General features: G+C 36.4%; 1 protein-coding gene across 3 annotated transcripts in view; it reads right to left on the reverse strand.

Annotated features, from left to right (window-relative positions):
- CACNA1E (calcium voltage-gated channel subunit alpha1 E) overlaps nucleotides 1-13,149 on the reverse strand; it is a 195,533-nt gene that overhangs the window by 96,010 nt on the left and 86,374 nt on the right. The window lies entirely within an intron of this gene.

Consider the following 13,149-nt stretch of genomic DNA (forward strand, 5'->3'; position numbering starts at 1 on the left):
GCTCATTATTTTTAGCAATTCCAAACTCCAGTCTGAAGGACTGAAAGTATGACAGTGTGTATATTGTATCCTTGGTTTACTTCTCAAACCAACCCTTATGGTTATCTATTATGGTTAACAACACGGCTGCCTTACATGTAATTTTAATGTATTATTATATCAAAACATATAGCAAAGAGAAGACATTTTAGTTTACTCTACACCATGCAGAAAGCTTCACAGCACTGAGCAATGCCGTAATGTATGATTGCTGCTGCTTATGAGGTTTTACAGGAGCCAGGTACAGAATGGAAAACTGTCTAAGAATATATTTAGTATTTTGAATGAAAAGATATCCAGACTAAAGCATGGTTGTCTTAGTTGCTAGCACTTTTGTCATTGCAGCAAAAGGGTCCCAAATTGACACTACGTTTGTAGGGTTTTTATGTTCTTCCAGTGTCTGTGTGGGTTCACCCCAGGAACTCCGCTTTCCTCCCACATCCTAAAATCATGCAGGTAAGTCAATAACCCCCCAAAACCATTGACCTTAAGACTGTGGTAATGACATATAACTATGGTAGGGATATTAGATTGTGAACCCCTTTGTGGTACAGCTAGTGACCTGATTTTGGACTTTGTAAGTGCTGTGTAACCCATAGGCACTAAAAATACAAAATATTAAGGATTCAGACTAAACAGTCCATATTTGGCCACCATAACTCTTTACGAAGGCAGTTTATAAGAGTGTATTACACTAAAACAACAAATCACATTTTATCTTTTATCAGCTTGAGTGCAATTTACTGGAAAAGGGTAAGGAAATCCTTTTTAAATTTTGTACAGAATAGATAATCTACTTATAGTTAGTTTTGTAATACGTGTCTCCCATTGGGGGAATTTACCTTTACTCCCTGTCCCAGAGAGGCAAAAGGAAGTGATTGGATAATCCCTACAAAGTGGGAGTAATCCAGCTCTTTGACATTTGGAGATTTATGTTTATCTATTGTAACAACTGTAGGATTTTTGAATTCCAATCCCTTTGTGGTAAAGAAGAGTTTTCAGGATGTATACAGAGGGTGCATTTACCCAGCAGGGACGCAGACAACAACACAAACATAACAGTGGTTCTAATCTTTCCCTATGGTACTATACATTCACCTTCTCTGAACTGTGTTTATATGTTAAAACAATGCTTGTTTTGTAGCCTAACCTTCTTAGGCCATGGTCTCTCCCATTCAACTGCTATTTAAACAGAGTGCAGTATAAAAAAAAAACATTAGGGCCATAAAGACAGCATATTCATCTTCTCCTTGTTAATACATTTACATTGCAGCAATTTATGTCATATGGAAAATGGAAAGAATGCTTTTAGAGCATTTTAGCAAATTCACTGGAGAAGGTAAAAAGCTGTTGATGGAAAGTACAATTACAGTACAAAGATAACCAACAGATCAGCAGGAGAAGAATGAACAAATACAGTAAAGTGTATTTGTCACTTGTACAAAGAAGTCAGATGCTTTGCAAGTAAGAGCCACGCTCATGGGATGCAAGCCTAAAAATCCAGTAGGAGCTAGTAAAAAAAACTGAGGGTGAATTGCCTCAGAAGTCCCTTTATTTGGGACACTTCAAAAAGATGTGTGATTTTTACTCATAAATTATGGTCCCCTCTGGACTTCATGTTAATCGCTTGTTTAGTTGGAGGAATAAGTACAAATTTATGCTTATTACTTGCTTCCAAAGTTATTGTTGTTTTGTAAAAGCTCTCAGGTCTGAGATCTAAGTTAACCATATGCAGGACGAGCAGTCCTGCATCACAATGAGGGACAGGGAGGTTTCACTCTTATCATTGGAGAGCACTGGCTACTGGCGCTGCAAAACTAGGATGAGATTGAGTATCTAATTCAATCAAACGAGACTGCACATTACATGTGTAAGTTTACCAGCAGCCTAGTGTGGGCATTTGATAATAATATAATACAGAGATTCTGCCCACACTCGGGGGCCTATTTATACAGCTGACATTCACTGAAACATTCTCTGGTGCTGAATCTTCCAGGTCCATGTGTTTCAATAGAAGTAATTTATTCTTCACCAGAGAACGTTTCAATAAAATGCTTCATAAATATACTCCTTGTAGTTTATTTTTTCATTAAGTCATTAGTTAACAACAGCAAGCCTTTTTTAAACTATAACTTTTTGAACTATCAAATGGATCCATTCTTGTCTAGTGGACTCCTTACTGTACACCTTATGGAGCCAATAATTACTAAGTTGGACTTGGTACTAGATGTTTTTTTTTCTTTCCAGGCATTTCTCCAGAAGAATGGAGCCATATTTACTCAGCATCAACTTCCTGGGTAGTGATGGTGGCTCAGAGGTGACAGCAATCATAACTCTTGGCACTTGTACAATTCCTAGTTATACTTACAAATGATCAATCTGCCTCTGCAGCAGCCTCTCACTTTGCAACTTGTTGCAAACATACAATGATACAGTCTTATCTCTGCAATACATGAGACTGAGCAAATGCTTTCTTGTGTCTGCAGCAAACTGATAAAACTTTCTATGCCTAGACAAAGTTATTGATCTAGAGCTAAAGGACTGCTTCTAAATGCTAAGATATGGCATAATAATAATTATAATTACATGAAATGGTAAACTTATCTTAGGGTATCCAAGCATCAACTAACACAAAACAAGCCAATATGGACAATTCATTTTTCTCCTGGTCCAGGGGTGTCTATAGAGAGTCCATTGAAGCATTACACAACAAGGTGTGGGTAGACATTGGTGCATTACAGAGGCCGACATACGGGGTACCAAACTGTGCCACAAGGGCCCAGGACATTTCTCACCCAATATGGCCCCCCAAGGGTGTCCTCAGTCATATCAGTGGTGGGGGGCCTAGTCTAGATGGACATAGGGGTCCACTGTTGGCTTCATTACCACTGGTGCATTAGGTTGTGTTTTATCATTAGCAACTACAATAAATGGTAAAAGCCACACTAGAGTCAAACATGGAATGCAATGTTTTTTATTTTTAAAATTAACCTAAAATTAAATCTATCAAGTTGGCTGTGTTCTATGGTAGCAGCAAGTAAGAGTCCAAATGTATATCTGGAACAGTGTTTCTCTACCTGCATGCGGGAACCCTTGACATTTTTTCAGGCTTTAAGGGAACCCATTATAATTACTATATCTACAGCTCAAAGTACATTATTGTAGTGACCAATGGAAAGACTGTCTTCTGCATGGCTGGCTACCGGGAAGAATCCCACTCTTAGGCTATGTACACACTGCAACAATTATCATTGGAAAGGATCGTGAAAGATCCTTTCCAACGACTAACGACTGCACAATGCATGAACGAGCACAGTACAAACAGCATCGTTCTGCTCTATGAAGAGGGGAGGGGGGAGAACGACGGAGCGGCACCACTGCACTTTCTCTCCATTCACTTCCATTACGATCTTTGGTCGTCCATGGATCCGCCAGGACGATCGTTCAGACAAGGATGTACCTAGCCTTACATATACTGTAGCTATAAAGATTATTGGTGTCAAATAAACTGACCTGAAAGGCACAAACTGTTCATTGCTCAAGGAACCTCTAGCAAGCTCTGCAGGAACCCTGGTGGAGAAACTGAGATCCAGAAAATTCCTGTTTTTTAAGTTTTGTACTTCCTCCCCGTATAACATAGAAATGCTCTCTTGAGACTTTTAGGGATCAAAGAAAACTGGTTCAGTAGATGTTCACAATCTTAGGTTCCTTCTCCTTGAGGACTTACTAAGTTGGCCACTGCTGATTTTAGATATATGTATGGGTAAAACAATTTGGATTCAGGTTAGGAGCAAGGCAGGGGTTGACACCCCGGGGACATTTGCACTATACTTGAAGGCAGACTGCTTAACTGTTTGCCACTTCTTACATTTTTTTTCTTTTATTTTTGCCACCTGGACATTGCTTATGGATGAGAATTATATGGATGACATTGCTTATGGATGAGAATTATATGGATGACATTGCTTATGGATGAGAATTATATGGATGACATCAGCGGACTTGGACTTTTGATTTTTGACTAGCTTCTCTGGAACCTAGCCTCAAATTTGTTGATGTTATTCATTAAATGAGTTACTTAGGTTTTTTTTTTCAACTGCTTATTGTTATAATTTAACAAAAAAAATATTGAAACCAAAACAACTTGGATTTATATTTTGTTGTTCATTTCTTTTAATAAAGCTCAGCTTGTATGACCAGTCTCCCTGTTGCTGTCATAGTCGTGCACAGAATGTTTCCATAGAAACCAGATGCAAATGGAAATTAAACAGACGTTGGATGGGCAGATGGATATGTTACCTTATTTGTAGTCTGCAATAACACTTACCGCTAATGTATCCATGTGTATTTTGTATACATTCTTCATTGGTACATTATAATTTTCAGAAAGATATTGTAATACAGTCTTTGGACTGGGCTGAATGTATAATGATATGGCAATAAAGAAAGAAACACTGTGTATGCTTTGTTTTTTTTTCCATCTCACTGATCTTTAGTACTGTCTAGATAGCAGCTGCGAAAACTGACTTGGTGTTCTAAAGTCACATCTGTAGGAGATATGCAGAGTCTGCCCAGATACAAGGACTTCATCCCTACTTTCCTCATTGGCTATATTGTTTTTTCTTTTTTAATATTGGCTTAAAGTTTACCGTCATAATATATCATGGTGACCTGTGAGCCAATAGAAAATTCTGGTCAAATAAGAAATATAGAATGAACAGGTGGTAAGTAAGTTACCACTATTTGTATATTCCATTAACAAAATTTGTATTTCTTTTGTATTTTTTGGGGCTTCTAACACTGATGTGTGCTGGCTGGTTCTATGTGCTGGCTAATCAATGCCATATGGTAAATATGTAGAGGAGTCACGATTAATAAGCCTTCAAAAAATTATGTATGCAATTATGGTAGATAATATATAGATAAGACTTTTGAAAATTTTTTAACACAGGGGAACCCCTTTTAAATAACTTTTAGGTCTTCTTGGTACTCATGGTTCATAGTGCCATTAATTTCTTAATTGACAGCTCACAGTACATTAATGTGATGGTCAGGAGAAATAATTGCCTCTTACATTGCTGGCCTATGATAAGAATGTCACCCTAAAGATAGCTAAAAAGATCATTGGTGTCAGTTAGCTCGACCTGAGATTAACAAACTGCTCATTGTCCTTGCTGCATACAACATTTAAAATGTATGTTGAGATGCAATGCAGGCTGAGTGTATTGCTTGATACTGTAATAGGACAGTGGGGTTCCCTGCAAAATAAATACTAGGTTTTCTTTAAAGAGATATGGGGGTTGCGTTCTTAAAAAACAGTTTTGTATGTTCACCTAATTTAATTTAGGTTAATTATAACCATGAATGAAAATATTTAACTTTTTGAAATCACTTTGCAGACCTTTACCGAATCTTACCTCCACCATGCCGTGCTTAGACATGACTGGATAGTTAAAGTCAACAGAACCTCATCCAATTCGCTAAGAGAAGACAATATAAAATGTCCTGGAAAGTGGACAATTCACTTTGTTAAATCGTCAGTCTCCTTTTTTAGTAAATTACACCATAGTCCTCTCCACATACCAGTCAGATATATCACCTGATCAACGCTCCCTCTTCTCCTCACTGCTGAAGGAGTAGTGGATGGTGTTGGAGTTTACCCAGGTTGGCATGCTGTGGTCTCTCTATGAAAAAGTGTTTAGGCTTAGCTATTTACTGATCAGGCCAAAGCATTGTCACTTTGAGGGCAAGTCAAGTTCTCACTAAATCATTGCAGGTGCTCCAATGAAGCGGGGGGAGCAGATGGGTGAATATACCTTCCTAAGAGTGAGGGCTATCAGGTAGCTCTGTGTATATCGAACAGACCACATGACAGTGTCTCTTCGATTCAGTATAAATGTTTACAGTAAGACTTATACCAGCCTATGGGGAAGAGACTGTCCTGGATATAATGAAAATAAGATTACATTAATGATCAGCATTAGAAATAGATGTACAACAATAAGGATGAGAGATAATGTCACATTGTAAAGAGGCTTACTGGAAAGTCTTAGTAAATTCAGTCATTAATCCACAGTTGTTAAGCGGATTACATTATACAGTAGAACCAGAAGTGTATTTGTGACTTTGTACTTCCTAATTCCTTCTGAGCCTAATAATAAGCATCAACACATTACAGAACCTTTACTGATGCATAGATAATGTTTTTATATTGAGACAGAATGAAGGGATTGCTACTGTATCTAAAACCCCAATCACATGCAAGGAAAATTAAAAAAACATTTTTGCTTGCAGATAAATCAATAACTGGAGTCAGATGAAGTCACTTTTCAGTTAAATGCACATTCTCATTCACTCAGGAGGTAAGCTAAGTTTGGGTAAGTTCTTGTCATTAGGGATAACTGGGGTTAGGATAAGCAGTTACAGAGTGGCTAAACTGTCAACAGCTGCCAAATCGTTAACAAGTGCATACTCCTTAAGAAAACCCAATGTGCTATGGCCACATAAATAAAGATACAGTTTAGCTACAGTAACAGTAGACATCAACCAAAGATAGCATTTTAAGAAAAAAACAACGATCAAGCATGGCGGTGGAGGCGATAGGGTTTTCTTGGTTGCTTCAATGCCTGGGCAGTCATTACAGTAAAAATGGACAGTATTGGGAATGGGCATCTGTCCAAAAGTTGTCACACTAGAAAATTCTCCAAGCAAAGGCTAAAAAAGTAGAATTTTGTGGGTTATGGGCCAGCCTAGTCAAACATCTAAACTGTTAAAAAATTAACACAAACAGCTCACACATACATCTTGACACCAAAGGACTTTTGTATTAAGAAGGTCAAAAATTTGTTATAAGCCGGTAAGCAGTTATTCAAAAAAACAAATAGAAGTAAGTCTGCCCGTGCTCATGCTCAATTTTGTTGAAAAAAGGTAAATTATCCTACTGTTTTTTTCCCAAGTATGATACTTTTGCCTGTAGGTACTTTTTAATGAATTAATTATAATAATTATCCTTCTACATGATTGTATAATATTTTTATTAAAAACTACAATAAACCTAAAACCCAACCTATTTTCCCTTTAAGATCATTTTTGTTCTGCCTAAAGATTGAAGGTTGAATTATGCTAGCAAGTAGGAGCAAGCATTTTGCCAACACTGACATTATCAATTATCAGCTAAGTAGTTATTCAGACTCTAGACAAAAGCTTTAAACCCCAAATAAATTGTGTGGCAGCAAAGGAACAGATCCAAGTGCAATGAATGAATAAAGAAGAAAACTAGTAGGCAAGACAAGCTGTGTTCAAAGAGAGCCCGTAGTCTCAGACAAAGTTTTAAACCGAGCACTTCCTTGTCAATAGCCATCATAAGGTGTGTATTTGTTAACAGGGTAGTGCCTAAACAAATAGGGCCTGATTTATTAAAGCTCTTTGAGATTGGAGAAGATAGACTATCATAGAAGCTTGGTGATCGTAAAAACCTGCTATGGATTTCCTAAAAATCATTTGCTATCAATTGGAAAATGTTTTCAATACTGGCCCAGATCCAGTCTAGGTTTATTTGATTATCGAGGTTCCCCCATATTAGTCTACCTTCGTCTCTGAGAGCTTAAATAAATCAGACCCATACTGTTCAAATCTGCATAGGATTAGTAGCACCTACCTGTCCCCAAGTGATTGTGCATGTGAGTAGAAATCAGTTCTTCAGACACTGAGCACTTTCACATGGGGAAGAGGGATGAGTTCACAGGGGATCATCAGGTATTCACAGTACTGCAACTTCAGCATATTTATTAAAAGGCTAATGATATTTTGCTTTGCTACACTTTTTTTTACTGTTTGCAGGGTGTATGATGGCTAACTACTTCTAAATTACATATTGGGAGCAGTCTAATAGGACTTTTAAATTAGCATTTTGCAGACTTGCATTGCTCTTGACTTCTTGACTCATGGTTTTGAGATTCCTTGTGTAGTGTCTCATGGTTGGTTCCCCTGTTAGCTGCTTTATAGACCTCAATGAACACACTTTAAGCATGCTTAGCATAAAAAGAGGTTGAAAGGCTTTCAGGAAGTATTTGGAAGGAATGCTAAAACAATGATCATTTTGAATTGATGGAATGGATAGTAGGCCACATAGATTCAGATCCCTAATCCAAACCCAATAGATTGCACTTACAGGCTTCCTTCACTAATACCAAAATAAACTATTTGTGAGAATAACATGTTTCAGTAGGTACCGTACCATTTCTGTTTGTGTTTTACTAAAAATTCCTTTCTGCGCAGCAAATTAATTAAATCCTCTTATTTTGTTCAGAGTCGGCAATCATAATGAGAAGAGCAGTCTTTCTTGTTAAAAAAACTCCAAGAGAATTCCCAGCAGAGTTAGTGAAATAAATCTCAGGCTGCCTGCAGTGCATAGAAGCAGTCTGGTTGTGAGTTTAATGTCTAAATTATTTTAAATCTTAATTTCCTTTTTTGAGCAGCAAGGCACTGTATGCAACGTTTTCTGCTAATTCACAAGACAATCATTTATCTAGGTAACAAACTGCCAAATGGGTACATACATGTCCTACTGGTTTAAACATGTGTGTGTGTATTTAAAGTACCATATGTTAGAATTTTAATAAATACTATAGCACTGTAACATGTTTTTGCCCCAGAAAACATAATGTCAGACTGTCTTAATTAGATATGACTATGGTAGGGACATTAGATTGTGAGCCCCTTTGAGGGACAATTAGTGACATGACTACAGACTTTGTATAGCGCTGCACAATATGTTGGCACTATATAAATACTGGATAATAATAATGACAGTGCTGCTGTTTGATCTCCTCCATCCTCCTTTATCCTTTTCCTGTGTAAATGCACTCAGGCATTGGTTGCATGTTATTGTTCTAGATCAGTTTCCTGATTGTGACAATTAAAGACCAAGCCTGAATATTTTTAGGAATATACCAGGTTTTAAATTACAATAAACTCTGTGGTTCCTCTAGCCCAAGGGTGCCAACACTTTTTTGGCTTGCGAGCTACTTTTAAAATGACCGAATCAAAATGATCTACCAACAATAAAAACTTGGACTTTGAACTCCTGTGCACGGTAGAGTTTATTTTGAAAGGCAGAGCTCGACAATCTACACACGTTGCCTTTGAGATCTACTGGTAGATCGCAATCCACCTGTTAGGCACTCCTGCTCTAGCCAGTCTGTACATTACTTCGTGACTCAGTAAGGATGTAGGGGCCAGAAGATCAAACTTTAGCACAGGGGATTGAAGAGGACCTAAAACTACCCAGATGATTCTACAGATGGTGTTTCTTTACACTACAACAGAGATTAGTAGCATGGGCAACAGCAGAGGTGTGTGGTAACTATTTTCTTTGCAAGAGGCACTTCATTTTTAGTAATTCCAGCATCAGATTTATTTAGTCAATGAACTTTTGATATTGCTGTCCAATATACATAGCTTTTATTTGTTCTAACACATTTTAATAGTGATAAAAGAACTTTAGGATACCTTTACATTTTTCTTTATATAGCTTTAATTGTGTTTCCCACTTTGTGAACCTAGAGAAGCTGGAAACACATATGTGGTGTATCTTTCTGGATCTCATTATGAATTGCTAATTCAACTTATTCATAGTCCTGTGTTGACAATTTACATGCAACATCTATTTTCAGTCTTGTTTAAAATTCACATAAGCTCATTTTGTGAACTACATATGGTATAATATTATATTTCTCATTAAAGGGGAAACCAGTGGTGTCAATCAAATAATATAGCAAATTGTATCATGTCTCAAAATAATATTTGCAAATCTAAAAGTAGTAGTTCCAACATACAAAATGATTAGCAATACCAACTTTACAAACTTCTTTTAGGTGCTTTATAAAGTGGAACTACAGTTTCAAACAATATCTTGAACTAATATAGAACTGTCAGAATGAACACCATTTTTTTCAATAGGTTATAAAACTCTTCTGACTTTCTAAAACATATTCCCAAATTGATTCACTTATCTGCATATTTATTTTCTAAAACAGAATAAGGGGTCATGCCCTGAGGCTCTTGGCACCAGTGTATGAAAAAAAATGCATTTGATTCCAAGATGGAGCAGGTGTCTGGGTGAGTAGCTAGGCAGGTAACCAATGTGTGCTGGTTACAAGATGTCATCTAAGCTGACATGTCAGAAGAAAATACCTCCGCTTCTGTCTTAAACTAAGCTCACATATCATCATTTCTGTAAAATTCTGAGGATTGTGGTAAAAGTTCAGCACTTTGGCTCAATGCATTTGAGCCAAGGTGAAATAAAGGTGGTTTGGGTAAAGGGGTAAATGAAGGTTTTTTTTGGCCATGGGTGAAATGGGCGCTAAATTGCTGCTGAGGTTTAAACAGATTCCTTTTAACTTTTCTATATCTATTCTTTTGCAAACAATGCTGCCTTATTAGTTAAAAAAAGAATGAAAAAATAAACTATTTTGACTACAGCCAAGAAAAACACTACTTTTAAATAAAAGTATGATCTTATAATCTTTGGAGCAAATGTCATCTAAGAATTTCAAAGAGCAAAACTGCTTCTGCAAAATTTCACCAAAATGACTCACAATTCTAATTTTGACAGTGTCATATATCTGCCCTACCTACAGTTTGTAAATCTTTCAAGGTGATAGTTATTCACAGGAAAGTTATTTCCTTACTGCAGTTACAAACTTTCAACTTAGTAGTTCTGCTTAGCATCTGAACCACTCTTCATCTACTCAAAGCAATCCTGTTGGCCAACTCAGAATTACTGCATACGGGCCCTCTAGGTGTCTAGAAAATACTGATATGGCAGATGTTCAACTGGGATGTTGATCATACTTTCTGATATACAGTTATCTAACAGAAGGAAACTTTATTACCAGGGGCTACATCAATAATATTCTGTCCATAAGAGACTGTCATGGACTTGAGAAATATTAGTGGAGACAATCAGTGACTTTGCCATGATAGTAATGGTTTCAGACAAAACATACATGCAGAATAATCTGGACATACAGCAACATACATGAAACTACTGTTGGCTTTAAAGATGAATGCTTCCATTACTGACTGCCATGAGCAGCAAAGGGACACTACAATAAAGTGAAAGGTTGGGCTAATAATGTTATGAAAAAAGATGTTCAAACAATGCTATTTTGCAAGTGTATTACACCAAATAGTGAAGATGTTTAACAATTCCAAAAGGGCTGAATATGATTTACTAAATTGCTATACAATGCTAACTTTACCTCGAACTGCTAAACAGAAAGTGGCTTACATTACAACTATCAACTTTCACATTACTAAGTGATTATTATTTACTCAATTATTAAAGTAACCAATTGTTAAAAATTCAAACCAAAATTAAAGTGTTACTGAGCCAAGACATTGTGCTGTATTGCTGTTCACTCATTAGACCTTGTAAAACTTAACTGCTTCCTAAATCCCTGCATTATTTTGCTATACAATAACAAAACTTCAGGGCATTACAAAACCTTACAAACTATTCCTGTCTGCACCACAATCATTAATTAATTTTCAAAACCGAGAGCAAATCTAAGCAGAGGGTTGAGCTTCAAAGCATTTGGACAAAACAAAATCTCTCAAGCCCTGGTAATTTTTGCCAAAAGCCAAACATTACTGTTGAGGTCATTTATAACCAATCAAGTCCACTATTATAAAATAATTACACCAGATGTTAACAGGTTATTTTATGACTTTGGGATAATTATTCAATTAAAGAGACCCCAAAAAGATTCAAATCTCCCTGACTGCTCATTAAGAAAGGAATTAACGCATCAGCTGTTGGGCAATAGAGAATAATGAATCTGCTGCACAGGTCATTATAAAAAATCAGATATTTGGAGTAAAGTAAGACCCTAGACTCCAGAACTGAAGTTTACCTTATCTAACTATATACATATATTGAAATAGTCACTTTCTAAACTTTTCATGAACTACAAACCAAATATGTATACACTGTCGATGACATCAGGTCATCTCCCATCACCAGACTATGTAGACAGCTCCTGCGGTCCTCTTTCAGACCGCGCTAACATCAGCTACAAGATATCTCTAACTATTTGGGGACTCCTTGTGTTTATCCTTCACGCTGGAGGCACCCAGTTCTTCCCCCTACATTCCAGACCTCAACTTTCTGCCTTCTATGGATAATATACTAACAAACATTTGTCTAAAGCATCGCTAAATGTACCACCACCCCTGAGAAAGCCCACCTTGGGCAAAACGAGTCAGGCATACAGCCTTCACATATGCGAAAGTATATTTGCTATTTCCTTTACTTTATTAGATGACGATTGTCTAGTGCCTATAAGGCCAATATCTTTATATATTATATATCGGACTGCGGATTTCAATTTCACTGGGATTCAGTTATTGAAACATTGTTTTATATTATACAAAGTTATTAAAAATACAATACACTGTTTGCCTAAAACGCTCCTTTCTGTTGTTATTTCTTATATATTTACCCAGGGTTGGCAAAATGCCTTTCTAAGACAATCTATGTCATTCCACCATGTGTTAGATTTTTAGCCTGTAATATTGCAATACATTCAGCTGGGATTAGTATCCTCATTATGTAAACCTTTACTAAAACCATAAAAGTTTTTGATAAATAAATATTTTGCAATAATACATTAGATCTATATAGAAAAATTTAGGTATTTCTACAGTAAAAATGCATTAAACCATTGCAATAAAAAAATATTTTCTTTAAGAAATACTAGGTGATCCTGTCAGCTCAAAACCTCCTCTTTGCAGGTGATAATACAGGATTCCATACATCTAGAGGTGACACAGAACACCTTACTGGCTGTGGTATACTGAAAACTTTACTAAAGACTTTTACAACCTAGAAGATAAGTAAAAAAATAAAAGTATGGCTTCTCTTTCCCGGAGTAGTCAAGTATTTTATAAAAGTTTTGGCCAGATACTTTAATATTAGATCATAGAAAGAAATGTTAACCTAATGTTAGGGTTGTACATTTTTTTAATCAAGTAAATATTTGGTATGTATATTCATATATTGCTGATAATTTATTCAACCTTAACTAAATACAGTTCCTGATTTCC

The sequence above is a fragment of the Pyxicephalus adspersus genome, chromosome 8 (genome assembly GCF_032062135.1).
Source record: "Pyxicephalus adspersus chromosome 8, UCB_Pads_2.0, whole genome shotgun sequence".
NCBI classification, from domain to species: domain Eukaryota; kingdom Metazoa; phylum Chordata; class Amphibia; order Anura; family Pyxicephalidae; genus Pyxicephalus; species Pyxicephalus adspersus.